This window comes from Nelusetta ayraudi, unplaced genomic scaffold, assembly GCF_046127955.1.
Source record: "Nelusetta ayraudi isolate G7.1 ecotype Tasmania unplaced genomic scaffold, CSIRO-AGI_Nayr_v1 ptg000052l, whole genome shotgun sequence".
NCBI classification, from domain to species: domain Eukaryota; kingdom Metazoa; phylum Chordata; class Actinopteri; order Tetraodontiformes; family Monacanthidae; genus Nelusetta; species Nelusetta ayraudi.
In genome coordinates, this window is record NW_027466102.1 from 1,881,874 (window position 1) to 1,897,500 (window position 15,627).

Genomic DNA, 15,627 nt, shown 5'->3' on the forward strand with positions numbered 1-15,627 from the left:
ATCTTACCTATGAAGAAAACAATCAAATAAATGACAGTCAAACTAACCTCCTTAACTAAAACACAGGAGAAAAGAGGCACAACACAAATGGCTTCCCTCCCCAACGGGCTACGTGGACACAAAGGGAACTGAAATAGATTACAAAACAGAATTGATGGCTGAACACAGAATGCTGCTGCTGCGGCACATGGCCTCTGGTTGGGAGCTGGGAGAAGGACAAAGAGACCGAGGCGTTGAAGTCCTCCTCCTTAAATATTGGCACCAGCCAATCACCTTTCCGCACCTGGAACAAGCAAAAAAAAGGGAACACAGGATCTACTGCGCCATCTAGTGCCCAAACGGACACACAGCAGACAAAAGGAACTGACAACAATGTAAACCCAAATCTATACATTTACATAACACTCGGATACAAACAAATAAACATGTCGATGCTGTGAAACTACTTTGGAGGAAATGAGACAGATTAAAAAAGTTTCAACACGACCATGACGTCATTGATCGGTGATTCATGACATGACGCCCGATCATGAACGTTTCAAAAAATGCCAAATATCGGCCGATCCGATACAGCCGATAAGATCAGTGTAAAGCCTAGAAAACACACACAGGTGATGAAGTGGAAATGAATAAGTACAAACCTGCTGCACTGCTGTGACATTGCTGGAGGCAGACTCAGTCATGTGGACAGTTGAACGTGTTGCCCACACCTGCAAATACAAGGACACAAAGTAACGTTTAAAGAACTGCATTTATTGTCCTATCACAAAGATGCACACAATGAAATACACATATCCCAAATACCAACATGTCACTGGTTTGTTTTGGTTTTTGAGGCAACGCGTGCTGATCGACGTCTCAGGCTGGACATCTGGAAGAACATAAAGAAATGAATTCATAAACAAAGTAACACACTAATTAAACTGTACATGTACTGTACATATGTGATCTTGTGTTGATAATAGGGGTAGGGCGATACGGCTAACCCACGATTCGATACTGTGACGATATTTGGCCCACGATAATGACAACATCACGACACACGATATCTTCCGACGGGAAGATGAGAGAGGGAAAAAAATCCTTTCACTGCCCCGATTCTGAAAATCAATAAAAAAATGATGCAGACAAAATAAATAAATAAATAACCGCGTCCCCGAAATATACGGGACAAAGTGAAGTGCGTCCCCCATCAGTTCATTACGGGACAGGCTTTTTTATTTGCAAATATGGGACAATCGCGTATTTTATGGGAGGGTTGGCAACCCTATCTAGACCACAGACGGAAATTAAATGAGGTTTTGTCATTTTCCATAAAAAACGGGACAAATTGTGTCCCGGGAGAGATTTTGTCTTTCCCGGGACAGGTGGACAGGTGGTGTTTGGAAAAAAATATTGATATTTGCCGTCAGTGTATCGATTATTTATTGCGACAGAAAGCACAACAATATATTGCAATATTGATTTTTTTTTTCACCCACCCCTAGTTGATAAGTGTATGAATAATTGTGTGAATGTTACCGTGGCAGCTGGGGAAACCCTGCCAGATGACTCCACGACGGTCTCCATGTGGTCCAACAGCACAGCCTCACTGAACCACACAGGATTGGACGGGATGTCTGTGTGAAATGCAGTCTCAACAGCTGTTGGTACTGTCTATAAAAAAAAGAAGAGAGGAAATCAGAGTCAACTTAGGATAAGTGTTCATTTTTAAAATAAAAAGTTGCACAGTTTGACAAATACACGATTGGGGGGGGGGGGGGAAAGAGGGATGAACAGGTTACCTCAACCTCCTGTCCAACAAGAGTCCATTCAGGAGCAGGTCCATACACTGGCATGTAGACAGGACCTGTCACAACCACTCTGGGAGACACCCTGGGCTATGATTGGTTGTGGCACAACACCCCTGATCTAGGTGAAGGGGGTACGAGCTGATGGAGCATGCAGCATGCAGACGCTCCACTAAAATCAGCCCTGAGGTGCACGTAAACAGAAAACAACATGTTAACACATATTTGTCATATCAAATGAAGAGCAAGTAAGGCTGAAGAAGGCAAAACTTACACCATCATAATACCACCATGTACAGCTGACGAAGGGGGAGGTGATCGGCCATATACACAGATGTTAAACCTGGAAGAAGTGTCACATAATCAATTGTGTAATCACACAATTCTAAGAAATATCTGTTAGCACAGTGTCACTGAAGAGAAAAAAATACAACAAAAATATGTATTTTACACACCCATGCGTGCAGCAACACGATGATATACTTGACGTAGCGCTGTTTGTAGTTCTGGCTTGACAGTCAGGCGAGATGGAAAGTCAAGCACAAACACCTACAAAAAACCCCAAACAAACATAAAAATGCAAAATAAATTCATGAATATTCTTGTTATTGAACTATGGATCATGGAATTACTTGATATTGATAAAACAAAGTGGCGATGACATTCATGTGTTCAAATTTGTTTGTCACAGCAGATAAACAAACCTTGGGCCAGCGGTCCAACACAGTTGCCAGTAGCGCAGCAAAATCCTGGGCGGAGTCTGTTACAAGCCCGTGTTCAAGGTTGTTGCCCGGGGCGAGAACACAAAACCATCCACAAGTGGACAGAGATGTGAGTCTCCCACCACCAGAACAAAAACATAAAGAAACTCGTGGCTTGACAGAATCACGACCCATACCTTCTTGTCTGGTTGCTGGGCCTTAAGAACGAACTTGCACTGTTTTGTCAGTCAGGAGCAAAACGGGCCATCTTCGCACCCAGGTCGCTGACCAGTACCGCTCCCTGTGTAAATTGACAAAAAAGAAAAATCTAAATATGTTTTTGTAAGATTTATTTGGAATACAACATAACAACACAGGCAGAACATGAAATCATGAACGTGGAAGTACTCACGACGTTCAAAGTCCTTCCGAGGTGGAAAAGGTGTCCAATCCCGTTTTTGCTCCAGGCGTCGTTTCATGGCCAGAGAGCGACGGAATGCCTTGGTGTTCGGCATCTGAACAATGAAATGAAAGATTGTGTCATTTTCAATGAAGGACAATGATAACACAAGTTTACAGAAAAAAGTGATGTTTTCTCACACACGACATCAAAACACAGAAAGCTTTCTGTACCTTTGCAGCTGGAGACGATGAGCTTAAATCAATAAAGCAAAAGAAAATGTGTATGTGTACTCTTGGACCCTAACCCTAATGCCATACAAGTCTATGGGGTGAAATTTCAGCTTTGTCCTACAGATATGGGGCCACTTGCTTTTTCATCAGGAGCCCCCAAGAAGCACCCACGCCAAATTTGGAGCTTCTAGTACTTGAGGAACCCCGAAACCCTAACCCTAATTTCAGCTAAGCCTAACCCTAACCCTAGTTGCAGCCTTATTGTTAACCCTAATTCAATGCAAGTCTATGGGGTGAATTTTCAACTATGTCCTAGAGACTTGGGGCCACTTGCTTTTTCATCAGGAGCCCCCAAGAAGCGCCCACGCCAAATTTGGGGCTTCTAGTACTTGAGGAACCCCGAAACCCTAACCCTAATTTCAGCTAAGCCTAACCCTAACCCTAGTTTCAGCCTTATTGTTAACCCTAATTCAATGCAAGTCTATGGGGTGAATTTTCAACTTTGTCCTAGAGACATGGGGCCACTTGCTTTTTCATCAGGAGCCCCCAAGAAGCGCCCACGCTAGATTTGGGGCTTCTAGCCATTGAGGAAAAATTTGGAGCAGACACGACAGGGTTACAGCTGAGAAGGCACTTAAGATCCTCAAAGGACTGTTGCCACTCACTAGACCAAACAAATGGTTTCAATGGACTGGTTAATTCTTCTCTCGTGGCCGGCAGCTCCACTGCCTTGGTGCTGGAGATGCCCGCTCAGGGGCGCCGCCAGGAATTTTGGGCCCCCTGAAAAAAAACAAAAACAAATGGGCCTCCTGTGCGCAGCGCTTGTCAAAAGCACATCACTCAAAAAATACAGTATAGTTCAATAATAGTGCTTGAGTCCATCTTTGACAGTGTCAATGTATTTTTATTGTGAATTCGCCACAAAGCAAACTCTTAACATTTATGAATGATTCATGAAAAAAACACTTGATGTCTCTCGGACAAAGTTGAGCTTTGACCTTCATAGACTTGCACTGCATTAGGGTTTAGCGATAAGGCTGGAATTAGAGTGAGGGTTTCGGGGTTCCTCATGGGCTAGAAGCCCCAAATTTGGCATGGGTGTGTCCTGGAGGATCCTGATGAACCTGAAAGTGGCCCCATGTCTCTGGGACAAATTTGACCTTTGACCTCCATGGACTTGCATTGAATTAGGGTTAACGATAAGGCTGAAACTAGGGTTAGCTGAAATTAGGGTTAGGGTTTTGGGGTTCCTCAAGAACTAGAAGCCCCAAATTTGGCGTGTGCGCTTCTTGGGGGCTCCTGATGAAAAAGCAAGTGGCCCCATGTCTCTAGGACAAAGTTGACCTTTGACCCTCATAGACTTGTCATTAGGGTTAGCGATAAGGCTGGAATTAGAGTGAGGGTTCTGGGGTTCCTCATGGGCTAGAAGCCCCAAATTTGGCGTGGGTGTGTCCTGAAGGTTCCTGATGAACCTGAAAGTGGCCCCATGTCTCTCGGACAAAGTTGACCTTTGACCCTCATAGACTTGTGTGGCATTAGGGCTATCGATATGCGATACAAACCTGGTGAGTTTAAGAGTTAGTGACTCTACGTACATGAATGTATGGGGTACCCCGTCCTTACTTTGTTCCAACCTTCCCTCCACAAACCTGGCTGTCCAGTGCAGAAGTCAAAGTGAGAGAGAGAACAAAGAAGGAGGAGGGCCTGTGACGCCACTGCTGATTGGCTCGTTGGTTGGTTGAATGAGCCAATTCTAGAGCTCCCCTCGGTGTCCACACACTGCAAAATATATCTAAGAAACAAACACTTAAATTGAGAAAGAACAGGCTAGAAACAAGTCAAATTATCTGCCAATGCAGTAAGATATTTAGACTTGGTAAGATTTCTTAAAATAAGACGATATATCTAGGCATTTGAAGAATGGAAAAACTCTTGAAATAAACAGTAAAGCACTCATTCCAAGGACTGTACTAAGTCAAATAAACTTGATACTAGCTTCTCAATTATTTTTTCACGTTTGCTTCTTTCTTAATTTGAATGAAAAGATCTTAAAACCAGACCTACTAACAGTGCAATTCTTCTTAATTTAAGTGTTCACAATATGAGCTTTTTTTTCTCAAAATGAGACAAAGCATCCACCTCCCCCTACGCCCACCCCCCCCCAAAAAAAAATAATTAATCAAACAGAATTAATATTGTCAACAACTATTTATTCACTTAAATTGCTGACAGTGCCTTCACTGCCTTGTAATAAAAACGTCACAAAGGCATTGCATCTTAAAACAATCTCAAGCAATCATTTCTAGAACGCAAGTAACAATTGTTACAATATTCACCGTCATCATTATTGAATATTGATTCAGATTCCCTGACACTCAGTTACACAAAAAAAACAAAAACAGTATGGGGACAGCATATAGTGTTGTGTTCCTATCACCACTGATAACATGTTTAGGGGAGTGTGTCACTACCTATGCCTAGTACACAGCTCTACTCCCCAATAAAATCTTTCCATTCTGCCATGGTCTTTTTTGTATGAGGCTGTGGTGTCTCACTCATGGATAGTGTCCTGTAGCACTTCTGTCTGAATGACAGAGAGAAGGGTTGCCACACACTTTTGGATATGTGAGGTGCAGGGCATAGTAGTAATCCATCAGATGAAGCAGACCGTCACTCAAGTCTTCCTTGGCAAGCGTGGTGGCGGGAGTGGCTCCAAGACAGATGAGACAGCGGGTCCCATCAAACAGCAACACAGGGGTGCAGAAAGACCTCTTCTGCGAGTACATTGTGGGATCTTCTGTTGGCTAAAGAAAAAGAAGAAGGAAACGCCACATCCATGCATGGAACTATGAAGTGTTGAATGTGAGAAAATGCGAACAAACTTTCACCTGAATGACATGAAGCAGTGCCTCACTGGCATGTCCCAGCTTCTTCGGTGGTGGACTTGGTGAAGGAAAGAGTGTGGGGAGTGCCCTGAGCAAGCGCGATGGAATATTCCACTGGAATAGAACAAATCAACTTTGAGTTCAAAGTTAGTCTTCCTAAAAATGAGTCTTATTAGGTTTGTGTTGATCACAAAAAAATCTTATTTTTTCAGCATGAAGAGTATTACCATTCTGCATCTATTCATTCAGCGCAACATAAACCATCCTATGTCCAAGGAAACAGCTACACAGTCAATTAGAGACACAGCAAAATGACTCTACTGAACTACAACCAGCGTTATGTGTGGCTTCATCACTTCATTTTTTTTCCAAACACCATAAAATTACACATTGGTGCAGAAGTCTTCCCATCTCTTTTTTTAGTTCATCAATGAATTTTCTGTTGCCCTTATCCAGAATGCGCCGCAGCTCATTCATCGCCTATAATGCAAGTCAATGTTAAAATCTGCAAAAATGCTTGCTTTTCATCATAAACCAAAACAAGTTAATCACTTACATGATAAAGATCCTTGACACATGGATATGCATCCAGGATCTTTGTTGGCCTTGTCCTGTTCTTTCAGAACATCACTATCGATGAAGGATCTTCTTGCTTGAAACTGCAGGTCAAGAATTTGGGAGACAGCATCTTGGTTGGGTTTTGGTTTCTTGTACAGCTCCTGCAGGGTCTGATAATGTCTGGCCTGTGCTGTCAGACCATCTTTGGCTGATGAAATGGAGGAGACAAATCAGTAAATCAGTCAAATGGATGAAATTGTTTGGAGCATCAAAATATATCAAATGACAATTCAAATGTAAAAATGCCTGTGATATATCATGATATCCAAAACTATCATAACATTGCCTAGCTTTCATACATTATCATTATTATTAAAATGGACATGTTTCTACTTACGTGAAGTGTGGCCATTATCAGAACTGCGCCCTGGTGTGTGACACAAAATAATTGTTGATCCACCAATTGAGTCTGCATCATGATCTTCTTCTTGGTCACTTGCTGAGAAGTCAATGCGATGCCTTTTCTTCTTGTGGCCCCTCTCTGGTGAATCTCTTGTGAAGATTCTTGTAAGTGCTCGCCTGTGGTAAATAAAATTTCACTCATTGAAAGAACAAATAAAGATGGAAAGTGAACATGCACAGATAAAAAAAGTATCAGCCAAAAATAACCACACGCTTCAAAATCTTCACACTTTTTTTACAAAAAGTGCGCAAAATAATATAATCACTTACATGTTTCATTGTTTTGTCTTAATCCTTCAGCATGGGATAATACTCCACTAGTCTTTTAGCCATTGCAGTGACTTCATGCTTAGAAGGGTACCGGACCCCCTCTCCTTGCTGACTGGCTCTCAAGATAGAAATCATGCTGGTGACAGTGTTTCTCACCAGCCTGCATCTCAGCTCTTTGAACATGACACATTTCCCCTCACTGGCAGTGCGGGCCATCTGGAAGTAGTGCTTACGAGCTTGCTCCAACTCACTGTCTGTATAGAGGGTGGGCAAACTTTTTTAGCAACGGGCCACATGACAGACCTGCATCGAGTCGGCGGGCCACGGAAGGGGGGGTTGTAGGTAGGTACAGAATTCATAATTCAGTGCCTTGGAGCGAATAGCTTCGCCACTCAACTGGCCAAGAGACATGTGGCCTGTCCTTCTCCAATGCAAGCGGGTGGGAAAAGCACAGGAGTTGGTGTCTGCTCTTTTCTTAGAAGACAGCCTGCAATATGATGTTGTAAAGGAAGCAATTTTTCCTGCTTATGAGCTTGTTCCTGAGCCCTACCGGCAAAAATTTAGGAACAATATGGCGGAACTACCAGCTTGCTCTGAAACAGAGGGAGATGGCGAAACGAACTCCTCGTGACTAACGACGCGAAAAAGGGCTCGGACATAGAAATTATTAGCAAGGAGATACGGGATTTAAAAACGGAATCAAAAGAAGTCCTTCGCACGTTTGGAGAAACACTGAGGAACGACGTGGAAAAAGACTTGGACGACTTCAAAGACGAAATAAATCAACAACTTGCGAAAGTCATCACTGAACAGGAGCTCCAGACCGGCAAGATCAACGAGGCTTAGTCGCGGATTGAAAAGCTAGAACGTTGGGCACAGGAAGCTAATGACGCTCTGGTCATATCACAGAACAAAAAGCTCTTCAGGACAAGTTAACTGACCTGGAGTCCAGGCCGAGGAGAAACAACCTACGTATCTATGGAGTCACTGAAGGAGAGGAGGGAGAATCTGTGGCCAAGTTTGTGGAAGACCTGCTGAAAAGCGAACTGCACCTGCCAGCACATTTTAATTTCCAAATTCAGAGAGCACACCGCTCATTTGCACAGAAGCCAGCGGACGGTGCCCAACCGACACCCATCATTGTTAACTTTCTGGAATTTACTACCAAAGAGAGGGTCCTGAGAGAGCTATGGACAAAGAAAATAGAACTGGGGAATAAAGTACCGTCATTCCATCACGATTACGCGACAGAGATGGTCCAAAAGAGAAAGGAGTACAACACTGCTAAAAGAATCCTGAAGGAGAAGGGCATCCGCTTCCAGACGCCATTCACCAAGATGAGGACCCACTGGGATACGGGAACTCAAACCTACAACAGCGCAGAGGAGGTAAAGGAGGAATTGGCGAGACGCGGCCTGGCGGAGAAGACGGCGGTGGCGACGGGTGCGGAGGGGCCTGCGGCACTCGGTGCCCCGCACTACGACGGAGTGGCAGTGCAAGGAGGGATCCTGGAGGGGCTACGCATCAGCAGCGACACGAGCCAGAGAAAAGCTACAAGAGTTTCAAAGATTCTTTGATTAAATTCAGAGAATACAGGGAAGAAAGCTGGTAGGGATGTTCTAGTATGACCGGTGTTTTTAGTTGACAAATTATTAAAATTGAATTCCCATGTTAATAGAAAAGAGACTGTGGGAAGTCCGGGTCGCTCCTTTTTTTCTAACGTTGGACTCATTTAGAACGACTAAAAAACTCATTGCAGGTTCAAGTGTCATTTCTAAGTTAGGTTAGATTTTTGACTGCCTTCACGCGGGCCGGACAGAGACACGCCGTAGTTTGGCCATGCCTGATCTACAGGAAACACATCTCTCTCAACAAGAGCACGACACACTGAAAAGATTTGGATATAGAAATGTTTTTTTTAGCTTGTTCAGGAAAGGCCCAAAGAGAGGTGTCACAATATTAATCTCTAATTCTATCAGTTTTGAAGTTGTTAAAAAAATAAATGACAAAGAAGGGAGATATGTAATAGTCAAAGGGAAATTGGATGATAACTCAGTTACTTTGGTCCAGGGTTGGACAAGTGCTTTTTGAAATCACTGTTTGAGATCATAGCTGTGGAAAGTGAAGGAATCCTAATATGTGCAGGGGATTTCAACATGATTTAAAAGCTAAACTCGACACAACTAATGGCAACAGAAGTCAGACCCGCCTGTCAAAACTTGTCAACGTCTCTCTAGCCGAACTAGGGATGTTTGATGTTTGGAGGGACCTCCACCCGTTACAGAGGACTATTTTTTTTTATTAACATTACAGACAGATACAGAATAGAGGAATGTAAAATAGGAACGACTGACTTGTACTGACACAGTATTAATTACCTTATTATTTGTCTAAATAAGAGGAAGAAAAACACACTTTGGAGATTAAATGTGGGTATGCTAAATAATCCAAAAACACTGGAGGAGGTTAAGAAAGAGATTAAATGCTCTATGGAGGAGAACATAGATAGTCCAGTAGACACTACCATACTGTGGGACACAATTAAAGCTGTGATGAGAGGGAGGTTAATAGCGAGGGCAGCCTATCAAAAAAAGACTAGATGTGGCGAGGGGGAGGGTCTGGTGGAGGTGGAGACAATTCTGATGGTGGGTATAAAGGTGGGTATAAAGGAAAATTGGGGTGGTGGTGGTGGGGGGGGGGTTGCCTGACAACGCCACCTGGGGAGTTGCACCCCAGGAAATAAACTATAATAAAATTCCACGGGCTACACAGGTTCGTTACGCTTTGAAATTTAAGAGGACGAGACGGACTTCCAATGAAACAGCTTTATTTGACAACAATTTAAAATAGACCAAGTTTAGCTGCCTGAGTGTCAAAGAAATAAGAACCATACCAAAAAGACTGTTCAACATAAGAAAATAAGGGGAACAGGGCCAAAGAAACCAAAGAAAACTCAAAAAAGGGAATAAACAAAGCTAAGGGAATCACTACAAGCCAAAATTCACGCTATGCCAACTCCTTATTTATTCTTTGCGCACACACACACACACACACACACACACACACACACACACACACACACACACACACACACACACACACACACACACACACACACACACACACACACACAGGACCAAAACCCAAAACAAAAAGGTAACGATCACTGGGGAACAAGATATTAATGAACTAAAAAAGGAAATCAAACTATAACAAAATCGCTACTCAATAGAAAACCCAAAGTTTCACCACAATTTCACAACAAAACAAAGAAAAGAAAACCAACCAAAGAAAGTGGTAACGCTAACAAAAGAAACAGACAAACTGAATTGTCTAAACCAAATAAACCAAAATCAAAGGAAAAGTGTCCGCGTTGTGTTGTTGTGTTGCTGTTGGAGGGCTACAACAACACAATGTCTTCGATGCTACACTTTGTGCCGTCGCCACGGACCCCAAACTCTCGTTCTTGTTGGATGCGGGTTCTGCGCAGACTGGTGGGAGAGTTTGTGTACAGGTTTTGCAAAGGAACGGTGTCTTCAGTTATACACACGCTCATTAAAGTGCCGACCGTGGAGGAAGCTTGTGCCGTTTCCAGCAGAATAACAGCGAAATTATCGAAATGAAAACAAATCAGAAAAACATCTCTTTGCTGTGCTTTTATTTACAAGTTGAAATTCTTCTAACTTACAAAAAATGTGAACGAAAAGGTAGAAATATAAATACGAACAAATACGTATTTGTTCAGGGCTGCGCAAAGCCGGAGCCCTGCATTTGCTGCGCTACCCTTTTAAAAAAGGTCTCTGTTGTGTGTAATTTTAATATGTCCATCTCTTTTAGAAGAGAAAGCATCGCCCCGGTCTCATCCTCTCTCCAAATGTCAACACTCTTATTTGCGTTTGCTGGTTGTTTCACGCCGTCTGTTTTGTTAGACGACGTAGTTGTGCGGTGGCGCGTGCGCACTTGCGTTGTCCAGTTAATCGTCCGACTAAGGCGTATACATGGCCGAGAAATTAGAATTCCAATCGCATTATCTGGGTGTCTCAATCGGAGTTCTCCGATTCCAATCGGAGTTCTCAAACTCCGATCAGAATCGGACTAAGGCAATAATTCAAATTTCTCTAGTACCATGTAAACGCACTGAGGGACGCAAAAATTGCACTCCGGCGCAGGTGTGATTGATGACGTGAAGGTGGGGGCAAACCCACCTGCCACATAGAGAAGAAGGTTACAAGAAGCTGGTAAACCAATGAACAACTCTGGAACAGCAACACAAAAGCAATAAGGACGATACAGTGTCACAACAAATAATCGGTGTCAGAAGGGAAATAGACGATGTCTTGAGGCTAGATGTTGAGAAAAAGCTGAAATTCATTAAACAGACCCACTATGAATCAGGCTGTAAATCAACCAAATATTAAGCAAGAGGAATAAAGGCCCAGCAAGCTTCTCATGCAATATGTAAAATTAGAGACCCATTAACGAAACAGCTACTACTTGAACCTGAAGAAATAGAGAGGGTTTTTAAAGATTACTATGAAAATCTATATACCCAACTCACGGCTAAAGAAGATTGTGAGATGAAAGAATTCCTTGACTCATTGGACCTACCAGCCATTGGAGATGAGCAAAATAGAAAACTCATTTCCAGTATAACCAAAAAAGAAATAGATGCTGCCATTAGCAGGCTTAAAATCAACCAAAGCGCCAGGTAGTGATGGGTTTCCTAGTGAGTGGTATAAAACATTTGGAGAAGAATTAACCCTGATACTCCTAAATTCTTTTAATCTGACTCTGACAGAGGGCAAACGGCCTCCCTCATGGAAAGAGGCTGTCATTCCAGTTATTCCAAAAGAAGGGAAAAATAAGGAACTTTGTGAATCGTATAGGCCAATTTCAATCTTAAATGTTGACTAGAAGATCTTTACTTCAATCATCTCAAAAAGACTTGAAAGTTTTATGCCGGACTTGATAGATGAGGATCAGTCAGGTTTTATAACAGGTAGGCAGACTCAAGATAACATTAGACGGGACCGTCTAGGGCTGGACGATAATTCCATAACGATATATATCGATCGATAGACGTGTGCTGCGATAGGAAAAAAAGGGGTGGATAAAAAGTTTGATAGAAAAAGTTTCACTTCCTTTTTCATCATAGCCAATCATGTAGCTTAATATTACGGTAATTTCTTCCTCCAACCAATCGCAAACGCAGACCCAGCGGCTCCACGTCGTCGGAGGAATCCGCTGCCAGCGCCAGCACCAAGCAAGTAAAGCAGACCAAACTGGACTTCTTGCAGTAAATATGACAAAGCGTCCAAGCGCCATAAGGACATCACCCATGTAGTAACATGCTTCATAGCGAGGGATATGCTGCACATAACCACCGTTGAAAAGCTTGGCTTCAAACAGCTTCTCGCCACTCTTGACCTGCGATATGAAGTTCCAGACTGCAAGTATTTTTCAAACACAGCTCTTCCTCGTCTGTACAACGAGTGCAGGGAATCAGTGCAAAACGAGCTGTTAACCGCCACAACTTCAGACCTCTGGTCGAGTCGCACGTTCGAGCCCTATCTCAGCCTATTTTTTTAAAATAAATAACTAAATAAATAATAATAATAATAATAAAAATAATATAATAAAAAAAACAATTCAGTTGCGTTTAAAAAAGGTGGTTGAATAAACGTTTGAATTTGAATTCAGTGCTCGTGTGTTCTTTATTAAAAGTCTGTCATTAAGTAATAGTATAAAACATCCAGCGCTGCAATTAAAATATGTTTTAAATTTTTTTGATAATTATCGATATTGATCAATATGACTTTTTTTTTATATCGATATGATTTTTTTCTATATTGTCCAGCCCTAGGACCGTCCTATACATAATAGATCAGATCCAAAAGCAGGGCCTGCGAGCTGTTACTGGTGAGCCTTGGCTGTGTGAATTGGAGATTTCTGTATCAAGTTCTTGGGAAACTAGGGTTCCAAGAAAAGTTAATACAGTGTATTCAAGGTCTCTACCAAGAACCTACGGCAAGCGGGAGGGCTGGCGGAGGTGGAGACAATTCTGATGGTGGGTATAAATGAAAATGGGGTGGAGGGTTGGTTGCCTGACAACGCCACCTGGGGAGTTGCACCCTAGGAAATAAACTATAATAAAATTCCTCGGGCTACACAGGTTCGTTACGCTTTGAAATGTAAGAGGACGAGATGGACTTCCAATCAGTCAGCTTTTTTAACAGGTAGGCAGACTCAAGATGACATTAGACGGGTCCTATACATAATAGATCAGATCCAAAAGCAGGGCCTGCGAGCTGTTACTGGTGAGCCTTGACTGTGTGACTTGGAGATTTCTGCATCGAGTTCTTGGGAAACTGGGGTTCCAAGAAAAGTTAATACAGTGTATTCAAGGTCTCTACCAAGAACCTACGGCAAGGATAGATTAATGGTAACTTAACTGATAAATTTTACTTACAGCGTGGTACTCGTCAAGGATGTTGCCTTAGCGCTACATTGTTTGCTATGTTCATTGAGCCGCTGGCACAAATGATCAGACAAAGTAACGATCTATAAAAGGAATACATATAGGAGAGCAGGGAGTATATGGTAAATACTCAGGCTTCAAATTAAACATAGCAAAAACTCAAATTCTCACGCTGAATTATCATCCAGGCCGAGAAATTAGAGGAAAATATAAAATCAAATGGAATTCCAAGGTTATCAAATATTTGGGTGTGCTATTGGCAAAAGATCTTTTGAAAAGGTTTGAAATCAATTAGAATGCTATTATCAATAATATTAAGACAGATTTGGGAAGATGGTCAGCCTTTAATATGGATTTTGAGACACGAATTGAAGTGATAAAAATGAATGTACTACCGAGACTGCTGTACCTTTTCCAATCCATCCCACATATGATTCCAGAATCACAATTCAGACACTGGGACAAACTCATATCTAGATTTATTTGGGCCGGAAAGAGACCGAGGATCAGATATAAGACACTCCAGCTGCAAAAGGAAGAGGGAGGGTCGTCCTTGCCTGATCTCAAACAATATTTTTCCACAGCTCAGGTAAAGTTCTTGGTGTGTACATGCTGCCCTCAATATCAGGCACGATGGAAATAGATAGAGGCCGGCAGAGAAATTACTCTCACACTGGCATTAGTAGGAGACATAAGAACTAAATCAGCTCAACAAAGCCAAAATGAAATTATTAAGCACACACCGGCTATCTGGAGTAAGATGGTAAAAGAAAACCATATGGAGGGAAACTACTAATGTGGCCTTCTCTTGATCCCAGATTTGAACCAGGAACCACAGACATTGAGTACAGACGATGGTGAGATAGGGGTATAACTGCAGTATGCACACTCGTTCACAAGGGGGTTTTAAAAAGTTTTGGAGAGTTGAAAAAGGAATTTGGACGAGGAAAACAAGATTTATTTCGATACATGCAATTAAGAGATTACTATGATAAAAGAATCAAACCAACATCATCTGGAGAGGGCAATATAGTGATAGATATTCTGATCGAAGCCTGTAAAAAGATGAAGAGAAAAATCATTTCTAAAATCTATCAGGGCCTTCAGAAACAGAACAGCAACAAACGCAGGATACATCAAAGCCAAATGGCAGAAAGAACTAAGCATGGAAATATCAGAGGAAGGTTGGCGTTCCATGTGGGATGCACAGCATTCATCCACAAGTTCAAAGAAGTGGCGAACAATTGGTTGGAAAAATTTGATCGGTTTCTTCATATAAAAAGTAAGGGTGTCAACGCCGCGATTAACGCACACGGTGCTTTTTGAACCTTTGGCCGCTCCGTAGATTGTGGAAACGGGAAATGAATTGACTCACAGCACACAGTCACACGCTTGCAGCCGGCTTGTAAGCACAACAAAAAAAAGAAAAAGACACTGAGCGTAGATGAGCACTAGGAAGGACTAACATGGATAAGGCGTCGATTGTAAATGGAAAGTTCCACTTCAAAACCCTGCCAGATGGCAGTCTTGACAGGACAAAAGTGATATGCATTTACTGTAAAGCTGTATTTAGTTTCCACCGGAGTACGAGCAGTCTTACGTTTCACTTGTCTGCGAAGCATACAGCTGACGCGGAGAGCCCTCCGCCCCCTTCTGAGGTAAAGCAAACCACGTTGGATGGTGTGGCACGGAGACCACTGGCCGCGTCCACCACACGCCAACTTTCAACAGCGGGGGCTAAATGGGTGTGGCTACAGCTTGCAGGCCAATTAATGTGGTGGAGGACGAGGGTCTGCGCGATATCATATATATTATACTGACTATGGATGAATATGACACTGACTGGATGA